An 11375-nucleotide genomic window follows, 5' to 3' on the forward strand; every position below is an offset into this window, starting at 1 on the left:
TGCACGCAGCTTCCAAAGTCAGCTTCCTCAGACCTCAAGATTTACAAAGTCTTTAGTAGAAATTATGGAGAGATGCCTGGGATTGACAGTTTAAATTACATGCAAGTATTTTCCCAAACGTCACCACAGGAAATATGTGGGGCTCCATAAAAAGCATTGTCATCTGGTAAACGGAGACGCTTCTGATAGGCCCTAGCATGACCCAGTAAATCAGGGGAACGGAGCCAATCATTCCCCTGATTTACTGGGAATCTTGCAGGAATCTTAGGGCTAGACATGCCCTCTCCTACTCTTGCTCTCAAATTGTGTCCAAGCAGCTCTAGACTACACCTGTCAGTAGGAAAAGAATCTTTTTCCCCCCGGTTTTCCCAAGGAGTTTATTTGGGCAAACCAGAGGATGGGGAGGCCCTGCATCTAAATAAGGTGTTGGGCCTCTTGGTGTTCGTGAAGTGTGGCTCATGCTGGCCACTAAGGACCCGGTGGGAAAACGGGAACTTGATCTTGAAGTTGTAGAGCTGCTTGACTGCTGGCTGCAATCTCCTCCATCTTCATTATCTGGATTGAGTGGGCACGGGCACAGTGCCAGCCCCCATGTCTCAGTAGCACTGGGTGGCGGTGCCTGGGGTGATCAGGTCCTGGTACTCCCGGTACATGTTGAGGGTGCCACTGTGGGAGTCGAGTTGTACCGCAGCCAGATGCCAAAGTTCTTCACCCGGAGGGTGATTTCCCTGAAGATTTCTTCATCTTCTTTAGCTGAGACACAAAGTACCAGAAGAGGGACTTGGCAATGACATGGTTAAGTGCAAAGATGTGCGTGTGGTAGAGGGGTGGTGTGCGGCAGTTGGGGGTGGGCAGGCAGCACCGCACCACCTTGTACCCCACCACCTGGTACTCTTGCAGCATGCCCGAGGCCTGCACAGCATTCTCTCTGCATTCACCACCACCCACAAAAGGAAGTCAGGAAAAGAATCTTAAAGAATTCTAGGAAGGGAGTTTCCAAAGCTTTCCTAGTAGCAATCTAGTCAGGTAGAAAAGTCTTCTCTCTACTTCACCTTTATTCTTATTGCTACAATTCAAGTTCATCCTTTCTTGTATTATCTTGAATGAAATGCAAAAAAAAAAAAAAAGCTATTTATCATCCTGCATGTGCTAAATCTTCATATTTAAAAGACCAAGCTACTACCCCTACTCAATCTACTCTACGAATTAAATAATCCCACTTTCCTTGGATACTATTTTTTTAAAATTCTGTTTCCATCCCTTTTATTATTGTCCTAACTTTCCTATGGGCACTCGGGCCCTATGCATCTTTCAAGCATGACCCTCAAATCCTAAGAGGCCCACTAGTGCTAAATCAATAGGAAAGTGGCCTCAGCATCTCATGCCCTTCTATTATTGATACAATCTGGAACGATGTTCATCTTTTTATTCACCCAAACTATGCCAAAGACTATGTCACAGTTGGGAGCTCTTCCTAGTTAAATCTTTCAGGAAAAAGGGGGACATTTTCCCACCTAGGAAATAGAAGGTACTTTATAGGAAAGACATTCTATTACATAAGATACTGGAGTAGCTAAAGCATCTGATAAAAGGAGTAGCAGGCAAGGTCGGTGTGCAGGGAGCCCAGGAGGGCATTTAGAGGGGCATGTGCCTGGTTGAGGGCTAGTAAAGGAATCAGAAGGTTCTGCTTTCCTTTACTTAGATCCACCCCCTTGTCAGGAGCTCCCTGGGAATCCTTCACTAATTTCTCCACAGAGAACGGCTTCCTCATTTGTCCCGGGTGCACCTTGTCTCTATCACTAGCACAGCACTCTCGCCTTGGATTGCAGGTTTATAAATAAGCACACCTACCTGTCTCCCCTTCTCCTTCGGGGCAGGAGTCATGTCAGCCATTGCTGTATCCCTGGCAGTCACAAGTACTTAACAATGCTAGTTCCCTAGCCCCCGCAGCACCTCATGCAAAAACCTAAACTCCAGGAAGAGTCCATAAACACTGGCTAAGGATGGTAATATCACCAGCAGCCATCCAGCACACCTCCACTATGCTGTCAGACCAGTTTAGGATATTGGCTTGGAAACTCCTTTTTTCTCTTGGCCCAGACATTTACTCTTAAGGTTTGCTTCTTCCTCAAGAGACTCCAGGAAATAAGGTTAGTTTTAAGTCCTAGAAACTCTAATCATTCCTGTTTTCTTCAAGCTAAGGGCCTAAAGGAAGACTGCAAATACCCATGAATATTGATGAACCTCTGCGGTCACATGAATATTAACAACACCCTGTGGTTTTCGGGAACAGCAGCCCAGCGAGAAGGTCTAATATTAAGCTTGGCTAGGCCCAAAAGGTGGGAAGAGCATATGCCCATATGTCTCCATGGGGAGTAAAGGGTGCATGGCAGAGTCTAGTTTGAGGGTTGGTCCCTATGCAAACACTGGACACAAGGGCAGTTAAGAAGGGACTCAATGTTGTACCCCATGTCCCTGGCACTGAGGGCTCTGTTAGGTGCTACCCAGGCAGAAGTCCCCAATCCTCACGCTTTGCAGCAGTAAGGATGCAGAAACAGGAAGACCTCGATTCAGAGGAGAACAGGTAGACACACTGACCTAATTCAATCACTACAGTAGAGAGAGAGGTAGGGAAGGTTCAAAGTCAGATCTCTTTGGGAAGAAACCTGAATCAAATAAAAAAGCTCAATTAGGCAACAAAATACACAGTTAGCAAGTCACACATTAACAGTAACAAAGGACCTAGAGACTGTGGAGTCTCTAGCTCCACACCTTTCATGAAACTAGTGGACACAGAGAACAATGGCTCAGGTTTAAGAAGAAACATGTTCCAGGGCTGAAGCTGCAAGAGATGGGAGGCATTGGGTTCTTTCAGCTCTGATAGCTTCTGAACCAGGAGATACCAGAAAGAATGGTGCCTGTTATTAAAAACTAGAGGCCCAGTGCATGAAATTTGTGCATGGGGGGGTGGTGTCCCTCAGCCTGGCCTGCACCCTTTTGCAATCCGGGACCCCTTGGGGGATGTCCGACTGCCAGCAGTCAGACATCCCTCTCGCAATCCGGGACCGCTGGCTCTTAATCACTCACCTCCCTGCCTGCCTGATCACCCCTAACCACTCTGCCTGCCTGCCTGATCACCCCTAACTGCCTCTGCCTCAGCCCCTGGTTGTTTGGCTGTCTGGTCTAATTAGCATATTATGTTTTTATTATTATAGATAAAGAAATAAAGGAGAAGTGCTGTGAATCAGAGTCAACCAAAGAAACTCAGGCACCCCTGGACCTGGGTCTAAGTTCAACACCTATTCAATGGCATGTGACAACACTAGTAAAGGAAAGGCAGGTTAAGTGGCCTTATGCAGTGATTAAAATTAATGCTAATAATAAGATTCCTGCTGTACTCACACACCAGGACAGACTGTGCTTAAAACTAGAGAAGTGCCTCTACTCCTCTGCCTAATCCTACTCAAAGGCCTTGACCCCTTAGCTCTGTCTGAAAAGCTGACCCAGCCCCCTTCACACACACTTAAGAGGAATGGAGAGGCCTGCCGGCCTAGCCCAAGCCGAGGTGGTGAGAGGCCACACCTAGGAAGAGGGTGGGGGCTGCTCACGGGAGCTGTGTTCTGTCACACAATTACCATATTATGTAGCTCTAATAAAAAAAAATACTTGAAGTTTTACTAGTGCCATATAATAAAGTATTTATAGAATCCGGGGGTTGGGGGTGGGCAAAGGTAAAGGGGGGGAGAGGGGAAAGAAGGAATCAGAATTGTTAGCAAGAGCCCTGGCAACAACAACTCCCAGTATTCACCATAGAGGTAAACTTCAAAGCCATCAGCCTGGGACATCCGGCTCGCTCTCATTAACCTAGATCAAGGTGGCTTACTGTTCACCTCCTCTCCATAACAGTCTGTCTCTGACTTCTTCCTGGTTTACAAAGAAAAGAGATGAGAAACTGGAAGGAACCGGAAGGTAGAAGAAGGAATGTCAGCAGAACTGTGCGGCGCCTAGGCCTGGAAAGTCTGCGGACCAGAGTAAAGGGGTTGTCAGTTGAAAGAGTGAATGGAATGTGAGTTTCTAAAGGTTCCATTCTGAGACTAAACTTCTAGGTCTCACCATCCAACAAACCTGACAGTTTTGAAATTTGCCAAAATAGGGTTTTCCATCATTGCACTTGCCCTTTTGCACACCTCTCACACTCCCCATTCCAACCACACTCTCCACTTGCTACCACCACGAGGGCAGTGTGCTCCACAACTACACAACCACACCGCATGCACCCACAGCTTCCCCCAGACCTCCCCCCCTCACCCATGGTCCTTATAGCCGCAGTGTCACACACACAACAAGCTCACCACAACACACTCCTCCCCAAGAGCACTGGCTGCCTGGATTTCCTAGGCATCTTCCCAACTTAAGACACATCCTAGATAAAAACATTTTGAGCCTACAATCCTCTTTAACATTTCAAAATTTTCTATTACCCAGAAAATCTCCCCAAAGAGAGAGAACAGTGAGGGCTATGGCATTATTACAGAGGAGACTATAAACAGAACAAATATAGAGCTGCTTTATTACAAGGCAGTGTGGGGTTGGTGGCTGGCTGATTACAGGGACACTCCCCAGAGCTCTCTGCAATCCCAAACCTCAATAAAGGCCAGACTAGAGCTGCTTTCAACCAAAGGGCAGGCAACTGAATCCAGGGGGCCCCTAGAATCCCTTCAGATTCCAGTCCAGGATATGATACCTGCCTTGGTTGAAGATAAGAAGGAAAGCAAACACAATCTAAGAACAACCCGCTTAGCAAAGAGCCCCCAAAGGCAAACACAATTAGTATGGTTTGGGTCTCTTGCAATCAACAGATATCAACCTTCAGATTAAAAAAAATTTAAAAAAACAACAACAATAGAAATCAAAAACAAATTGATAGACCGAAAACCCATACACATCAGGGACAGTACAGAGTGAGGAGCAAGAATAGATTGGAAGACAGAGAAGCAGCGCAGCTTGAGTGACTAAAGCAACCATATTACGCAAAACATCATAGAAGGAAAGAGTGGGAAATCCACAAGTCCTCTCTTCTGGGCTCTGGGCACACGGCGTCCCTTCCTGGGTGACTCACAGTGGGGTCACCTTCACCCCCTGCTTCATGTGGTAAGGGCCTCTTTATAAGGAGACACACCACGAGCCTTCTCCTCCTCCATCTCTGCGAGCCAGGAGAATTGCGTCACTGACCTCCACACATACTCACTCCCTCCTCTTTCCAGCCGGCCACCACACAAGGGATCTTGTCTTGTGGTCCCTGCGATCCTTTCATCTGGGCTCCAAACCCACTGTCACCTTGGCCCTGAATCACTCCCCAGGAGACACTGGGAAAACATTGCTGGACAAAGAGCGTCTGGGTCCTGTATGGCTAGAATTTACTGATCCCTGCTGGTGAGAGAACCCGGGCCACGCTCTCCCCTGCCCAAGGCCAAGGCCCAGGAATAATTTTGAACCTGGCCTTTGGCCAGCTCTGCTACAGACTAGGTTCCCGCTGATTTGGGCGATACCAATTCCCTCCAGCTCCCAAGAACCTAAGGACAAAAAGGGCTGAGAGGCAGCCTTAAAGGTTCTAGCTTATCTACCTTACTTGTTCAGTGGCCGAGAAATTGCTAGAGTTGGGAAGAGAGCCAGCAACCACCGCCCCCAACCCCCCCGGCCCCCAGTTCTGTTCTCATCCCACTTGGCTATCCTGTTCTCAGGGCGGCCCCAAGGAAAACATTTTGGCAGCTGAAAATGTCAGTGTTTCTCAGATCCTTCTCCAAGATAGAGGATTCCCCTCCAACTGTGTCTCAGCTCATTCCATGTCTCATGGTCCTAACATTTTTTTCTTGACCTTCTATGTGATGATACTCCAGTTTGGTGCTTAGCCATTTTTCTATAATTTCAGGTCTATGTTTCAATGGGCAGATTTAAGAAGAGTTACAGGAACACTTTTTAGTCTCTGAGCATCCTCCCTTCTCAAATATAGTTCATTAGAACAGAGCCTTTGAGACAGTGTGAGATAGTGGAAAAAAGCTCTGTACTAGAAAGTCAAAGGATGAGGTTCTGGTTTCAACTGCAATTACTTGTGGGATTCAGGATCACTTAATTTCTCTGAGCTAATCCATCAGAGCTCCTCATCCTGAAGTGGCCCTAAGAGGTAAAAAAAAAAAAAAGAGTATGGAAATTTGTTCTTTCTTTTTAGTCTTCTTTATCTGAATAGTTGATCAGTATATTTGTGTTGAATGTTACTCAATGAAGCCTGCTCATTTTACCAGGCTTAAATTAAATAATAAAGACAAAAATTCTCTGCAGAATGCATAGCACCACAAAATTTACTGAGTTCTTACAATGGAGCAAACAAGTTAAACAAAGATAGATAATATCCCTGGCCATCTAGTGGAGGGAGCCAGGAAAACCAGTAATTATAACACAGTGTTGATAGGGCCTGTGATAGACCAAATAAAGTGGCACATAAGAAGGGCAACTAAACTAAACTGGAGAGCCAGGGGAAATTCCCTAGAGGAAGTAACATCTTCACTGAAATCTAAACAACAAATAGGAGCTATGCAGGTAAGAAGGTTTGCTGTGGTGCCAGGGGGTTTCCAGAGGGAACAGCATGTGCCAAGGACCAGAGATAAGAGAGAGAATAATGGGCTCTAGGAACCTGACAGTAGTTCACTGTGACTAAAGCGTAAATTTGGGACAGAAGGTAGGGAGTATGAATGGGGGCAGTGTAGCCTAGCAGAAGAGAAGATGAAGCCAGAGAAGCAAGTATATATCAGGTCAAAAAGGGCCTTAATGGCCTCGCTGGCATGGCTCAGTGGTTGAGCATTGACCTATGAACCAGGAGGTCATAGTTCGATTCCCCATCAGGGCACATGCCCGGGTTGCAGTCTCGATCCTCAGTGTAGGGCATGCAAGGAGCAACCAATAAATGATTCTCTCTCATCATTGATGTTTCTATCTCTCTCTCCCTCTCCCTTCCTCTCTGACATTATATATTTTTTTAAGGGCCTTAATATTTTTTTTGTTTTGTTTTGTTTTGTTTTGTTTTTAAGAATTTTTGTGAGTTTATTTGAGCCAAACTGTCGACATATGCCGGGAAGCAGAACCTCAACGAATTGAGATAGTGCTCCGGAGAATGGCGGGGTCTTAATGGTTTTATTAAGGAGTTTGGACTTCATCCTAAGGTCAATAGCAAGGCATTGATCAATTTTAAGAGGGACATGTGGCCAGAATTCTTTAATTGGGGGCTTCCATCTGGTTTCTTTTCCTGATTGCAGATTCCTGAAGTTAGTGAGGGAAGCAGAAGTGAGATTGGGCCTACTTCTTTTCCTTCCATCCTCTGGCAACGGTGGAACCCAGAAGGTTCATGCTCCCTTCCTCATGGAAGTCTCTAGCTCTTTAAAATCATGTCTTGTTTTACAAACAGTCTTCCCTCTCAGTCCCCTTATTCCTCTCTCTCTCTTTCAAAGAATAACCTTTGACCGTGTGCCAAGTCCTTTCCAACCAGCTGTCCTATGGACCTGGGCTATTAGCCTCGCCCCACCCCCAACTAAGGCTGTCAGGTAACCCTGCCAATAATCCACATTTCTAATCAAAGACCCATTTCTTATCTCTTACTTGAATTCCACCAACTCTGCCAATATTTACTTTTCCCTTCAATCCTAGATCTCTCAACTTTTAGAAACAATTTGGTGGCCTTCTAACAGAAGATTAAGATAATGCTGACCAAACACATGATCAATCTGTAGAAGAAAAACCTCATATCCAGGCAGTAATTACACACTAGTAAATAAACTCTATGAAAACATAACTCCTTTTCTTTTTTTACCTCATTACATCACCTAGAGCTGTAGTTTAAGGTTAGAAACAGTACCCGAAGGCAATGATTTTCAACCTTTTGGCACACCAAAAAAAATTTTCTGGGTCAATCTGACAAATAAATAGGTATAATTTTGATTCAGAAGGCTATTGTTGTGTTGGCTGTTGTCATTTTTTATTTGACAATCTAAGGGGAAGGCGGTCAGTGCCCCTGACTAGTCAGATACTGCATGTTTTAAAAATTCTTTCAGCACACGGTTGAAAATTGCTGCCCTAAAGGAAAATCATTGTGGTTATTCTTTATCTCTTGGCCTCACTGTTTAACCTTAGAATAACAGAACCTCGGCACTGGGAAAGAAAGCTTGAACCCTCTAATCCAACATTCCACCTCAGTGTCAGAGTTCTTTGGCATGGCATGGCAACTGAGGTCAGATTATTTCTTATTGCCTAAAATGTCCTTAATAACTCCTTTTTCTATTCATCCCCTATTAAACAGGGTTAGGGTAGAAGCTCTATGTCCAATAGAGCTCAAACTCACTGGGTCTTAAGGTTCTAGACTAGAACAATGCTATTCAGTGTGATCAGCAGCCTGGTGCTAATCCAAGAACTCTTTGTTACTAGCCCATAATGAGGTAAGCATAGAGACTGAATGTAAGTATTTAAAAACTTTTATAGCAATCTGATGTTACCATGACATCCAAACACAGGTTCGGAGGACGCATCTCAATGGCCAGGGTATAAAATGGTTTGAGTATTATTCAACTTGTCACATGTGGCATGTGCTGCATATTAGCTATGTACAGTAAAACCGTGTGTCAAATTATTTTGAAAAGCACTGTTCTAGAAGGTTCCATGAGAAGCGAAGAGGACAGGTATGGGGGTAGGAGGGCTAGCTCTCCTCTCTTTCCCCTCTGGATACAATAGAGAGTGAATCTGCTGCTGGGATGAGGAAGAGGAAGCTGCCCCCACTAAGGCCCTGGCTGCCGGGGTGAAGAGGAGGGCAGGAATTGGTGGCCAGGTTATCAGGCAATAACAAACTCAGCATCCAAGCACGCGACTTCCAGCAATGCAAGGAGCTTCCTTTGTTTTGGGAAAACAAGAGCTGCAAGAAGCCTCTCCTTGACACGATCCTGCCTTGCTTCAGAGAAGCCCAACCACCCCTGACACACAAACAGGACAGTCCTGGCCAATGATAGACAAGCCAGTACCCTGACCACAACCCCTGTTTGCTTTTCCTTTTCCACCACTTCCTCAGTTGGAGGGCCACTGTGGGGCCATCGGTAGCCACCAGCCTAGGTCACCATTCAAGAACTTCACCCCCAATGACCCAGCACCTATTCTATACAACCCTCCAATGCCCTTTATACAGCCTACTTTCTCTCCCCAATATAGTACTTTTTGCCAAGACCAGGGGCTTCTGGCCCCTTCCATAGAGTGGTAGGTAAAGCTAAGCCTCCAAGCACCGCTCTGACAAACTCCATGGTATGCTCTACCAAACCATGTTGTTTTAACTCTAAAACCAAGAATATCTGCATCATCCCCCAAGAAGAACAAAATCTGAGGTCTCAAAAATATTTTGATCAAGTATTTTCATGTTACATGAACAGTCACTCGATTATGTTAGAGTAGACCCTCATCTTCAAGAACCCAGTTATCACCAAGACTAACCTATATAAAACAATGTACCTCTTCGTGATGCAGGTTGACCAAACTAAACTTCCAAGTAGATAGCCAGGAGTTTAGGACCAAAGACCAAAAAAACCCAACAAACCTGGGAGACTAGCTCTTGGGGTACAAACAGAATAAGAGCGTCAACCTCTATAGACTCACATGAAAGTGCCTTCTAAGACCAAAGATATCTGGGATTTTCTCCAAGAGTTCTGAGAGGTAGAGCTAGCAAGTCCCACTTCTGACTCTGCTATGAACAATCAAGAGCCTTAGGGACCAGCAAACCTTCCTCTCTTTCTGATTATTCAAGGAAGCTTACTCTTTACCCTCATGGCCCAAGAGCCCACGTTTCTATGAAGACTCATTTGTCCAGTAAGGGAGGAGTGTGGGGGCGGGACTCCCCCCACTCCAGGCCTCCTTCATGCCAAAGAAGGAGGAAACAGAATAAGCAAAATAAAATTCATAAAGTGAAGCAGTAATTATGGCGTGGTCAACAAGAGGCTGTCCTCAGGCCCATCATTATGTGGCTAAATTTAACGCCCTGCGCGGCCAGGGGAGCCGTGCGCCCCGGGCACCGTGTGTCCACACAGACGCCAGCTCCGCCACCTTCACCCGCTCGACAGCCGCCAGGGCTGCCAGAAAGCAGGTCACAATTTTTTTTATAGTCTGTTTACCAAGATGCTGTTTTTACTGCCGAGGTTTCTCTCATTTTATCTCTTTTTCCCTTTTCCCCAAACAGACTGGCCTGTATTTTCTGCACTGTTTTTTTTTTTCTTTCTTTCTCCCTCTCTCAGTACTATTTTCAGAACTCTAATTTTATATGGTATGTCCCTTTTTTTTTTTTTTTTTGGTAAATATTTGCCATGACTAAGCCAGGCACATCCAGTTTAAAAGGCTCCGTCCCACAAAACATCAGGTCTTTAATGATATGCATCTCATTAGCTTGTCCCATGAAAGGGGGTATAGAAAAAAAAAAAAAAGAGCAACTTACAGACTCTCTCACTTTTTATATCTAGAGAGACCTATATTTATATATAAGGACAAGCTGAAAACTGACATTCTAAGCCCCAATACGAGTTAGTACAATGGCTATTTGATTCAGGCTTTAAGGCCTCAGAAGCAGTTTCAGGAGAGAGGGGCTATGGTCTATATAGCACTGCTAGTTGATCCAGGCGGTTCTGACCAGATCAGAAAAGCTAGAACCAATCTTCAAACTCTGGGTACTAGAGCTCTCTAGATTAGGGCTCTCTACACCAAAACTCTGGGATCTCCTCTGACACTAAATTTCATAAAATGAGAAAAGAAAGAGGTAAAGGGGCACTTTCTTCACTGGTGGCTGAAGTCAAAGAAAGGGAACCTATGAGTTAAGAGAGTGCTGAGAGAGACCCCCTCCACGCCTCCCTCTCACCACCCAAAGGGCCTCTCCAGCTTGGCAAAGCCCCAACATTGATGGGAGGGTTTCTTACTGCACATGGCAGGTTCAGTGAAAGGAGTTATATGGTCAAGTCCACATACATATTGCACTGAACAAAAGGCACAGCGTCCAATAAATACTCTCTGCTACTTACCTGCAATGCTTTTAAAGCCAGATTGATACTCTAAAATGGAGTTAGAGGAGCCCCAGCATTCAGTATTTTCAATAAGAAGTGTTGGGGGAAGCACTAGCCAGTTTGGCTCAGTGGATAGAGCGTCAGCCTGTGGACTCAAGGGACCCAGGTTCAATTCAGGTCAAGGACACATGCCTGGGTTGCAAGCTCGATTCCCCAGTAGGGGGCGTGCAGGAGGCAGCCAATCAATGATTCTCTCATCTTTGATGTTTCTATCTCTCTCTCCCTCTCCCTTCCTCTCTGAAATCAACA

General features: G+C 45.4%; 1 protein-coding gene and 1 pseudogene across 3 annotated transcripts in view; both read right to left on the minus strand.

Moving 5' to 3' along the window:
- Nucleotides 1-11375, minus strand: part of NHEJ1 (non-homologous end joining factor 1) — a 77336-nt gene that overhangs the window by 41193 nt on the left and 24768 nt on the right. The window lies entirely within an intron of this gene.
- On the minus strand, nt 304-1893 carry LOC102427687 (annotated as a pseudogene).

This window comes from Myotis lucifugus, unplaced genomic scaffold, assembly GCF_000147115.1.
Source record: "Myotis lucifugus unplaced genomic scaffold, Myoluc2.0 scaffold_3, whole genome shotgun sequence".
Taxonomy (NCBI): Eukaryota; Metazoa; Chordata; class Mammalia; order Chiroptera; family Vespertilionidae; genus Myotis; species Myotis lucifugus.